This window comes from Crocodylus porosus, unplaced genomic scaffold (genome assembly GCF_001723895.1).
Source record: "Crocodylus porosus isolate Cpor-Errol unplaced genomic scaffold, CroPor_comp1, whole genome shotgun sequence".
NCBI classification, from domain to species: Eukaryota; Metazoa; Chordata; order Crocodylia; family Crocodylidae; genus Crocodylus; species Crocodylus porosus.
The window spans coordinates 8,337,131-8,339,835 of NW_017728913.1; positions in this window are offsets into that span (position 1 = coordinate 8,337,131).

A 2,705-nucleotide genomic window follows, 5' to 3' on the forward strand; every position below is an offset into this window, starting at 1 on the left:
ACCCCAGCTAGGTGATTATCTAGCCTCCTTTTGAAGATCCCCAGGGTAGAGGCAAGCACCACTTCCTGAGTAAGTTGGTTCCAGCTCCTAGCCACCCTGCCTGTGATGTAGTGCCTCATGATATCTAGCTTGAACCTACTCTCGGTCAGCTTATGGTCATTATTCCTTGCAACTCCCGGTAGTGCTTGGGGGAACAGGGACTCTCCCATTGCCTGCTGGTCCCCCTTGGCAAGTTTGTAGGTGACCACCAGATCCCCTCTCAGCCTTCTTTTGTGGAGGCTGAATAGGTTCAGGTCCCAGAGTCTCTTCTCATAGGGCCTACCTTGCTGCCCCCTGATTGTATGAGTGGCCCTCCTCTGGACCCTCTCTATGCTATCCACATCCCTCCTGAAATGCAGCACCCAGAACTGGACACAGTACTCCAACTGCTGCCTGACCAATGTTGCATAGAGGGGGAGGATCATCTCCTTGGATCTGCTCATGATGCATCTATGGATGCATGACAAGGTGTGATTAGCCTTCCTGACTGTGTCCCCACACTGCCGGCCCATGTTCATCTTGGAATCAATAGTGACTTCCAGATCCTTTTCTGCCTCTGTGCTGACAAGAAGGGAGTTCTCCAGCTTGTACCTTGCACTTGTCTGTATCGAAACCCATCCTTTTCTCATCCGCTCACCTCTGTAACCTGTCCAGATTTAGTGGTAGCCTGTCCCTCTCTTCTAGCATGCCCACTTCTCCCCACATCTTAGTGTCATCTGCAAACTTGAACAAGGTGCTTTTCACCCCCTTGTCCAAGTTGCTGATTAAAATATTGAGCATTGGGAGCCCGAGGACCGAGCCTTGGGGAACCCTACTGCCCACATCCCTCCAGGCTGAAAATGATCTGTCCACCACCACTCTGGGTGCGGCCCTCCAGCCAGTTTGCGACCCATCTGACTGTGTAGGCGTTGACACCACAGTTGCCTAATTTTTTAATGAGGATGGGGTGAGAGAAGGTGTCGAAGGCCTTCCTAAAGTCCACAAAAACTATGTCCACCGCAGCACTTGCGTCCAGAGCTCTTGCGACCTTAACGTAATGCACATTACCAAAAACAGATTAATGAATGTGTAGACACACCCATTGTGGAGTTGGTCTACTTCAGAACCAGCTCCCCAGATTCCCAACTGAGGAAGCTGGACTCACAATGAAAAGTGACCAGAGATCAAAAGAGGCATATCTACATGAGACGTTTACTGTGCAGTAGATTAAATAGCTACGCAGTAAATGTCTTGGTGTCTATATATGTGCCCCTGTTAGGCTGGAGTAAATTAATTTACTCAAGGATACTTGAGTAAACACAAGTACTACCCTGCTGTGGAGTAAAAAATTCCACAGCAGCATACACGTAGACACTGCCTTAGCTGACTAGGGCACAAGGATGCTTCAGTGCATGGGCTGCCTGCTGGCTAATCCTATGCTGAAGCACCCTCATGCCCCAGAAAGCCTCTCTGAAGCATGGTGAGCTGTGAGGGAGCAGCTCCAGGCTGGTAGGCTGACCCTCTGGGGCCTCCTGCCATCCATGGCTGCTACAACCCAGCTCAACATGCTGTGGTCCTGTGGGCATGTGCAGATGCATGCCCAGGAGCAATAAACTCAAGAGGTTATTGCTGCACATGTAGATGTGCCCAAAGAGGGGTTAAACTCTTCTAGATGGAAACCACCTTCTAATAGAAGGTGAGTTTCTTAAAATATTTTTCTTCCTTGTCCATGGGCTGTTGAAGAAATATTCTTTTCAGTTATTAAAGGTGAGCCAATCTTAGAAACTGAAATGGTAAATGAGGCAAGCTGGAGAAATTGATAAATGAAAAAACATGTCACTAAAATCCACCAGGAGAAGAATGCAAGAATAAAACCAGATGAGCTGCTGATAAAAATATATAATCTCTGATTAAAATCAGTTGCCTCTGAAGAGTCTTTAATAAAGACTCCAAAAGTCATCCCAAGAATTACAGGCCACTTAGAACTGCTTCAATACCTTAAAAACTAGTTAAAATCATTTAAAATAATTCTATAAAACATCCAGATTAAGATGGTGTGATAAGCATTGTGGCTACCATGAAGGAAAATCCTCCTTTTCCAATCAGTCAAAATTCCTTGAACAGACCAACAAGCAAATGGTCAAAAGAAAACTCTTTTGACACTAAAGTCTGTCCAATTATCAACAAATCCCTGTGGTCTACTATTAGTTGCAGTTTAAGAAAATGGTGTGGCATAGTATCTTTTTGATTGGCTGGATACCTTGGACATAAATTCTGACTTGGATACAGAATAGAGACTGCTTTTATGGCCATGGCTGTTGATATATTTGACAGGTAAAGATTAAGGTGTTTGTATCATGGAGTAAAAAAAAATTATTATGAGTGTCAAAATGGGCAGGATTTTTGTTAGTTGCCCATATAATTAGATCTATAGACTGTCTTCAACATTGTGGTTTATGTTGATGATGGGCTTACACTTCCTGATGAAAGAGGTTGGGGCTGCATATTAATAGATTTGGTGCTTTGTTTTGCAGGAAGGACACAAGTAGTAATATTAGGCTCACTAATGTAGATTACCAAAAGCATCTGCTCCATCCTAAGTAGGGACCAGTTCAGCCACCTCCCTGCTGGGCCCCCCTCGGGCCCCGGGAGAGACACGCCTGGGCCAGGGGTTAGCGAGGAGTTAG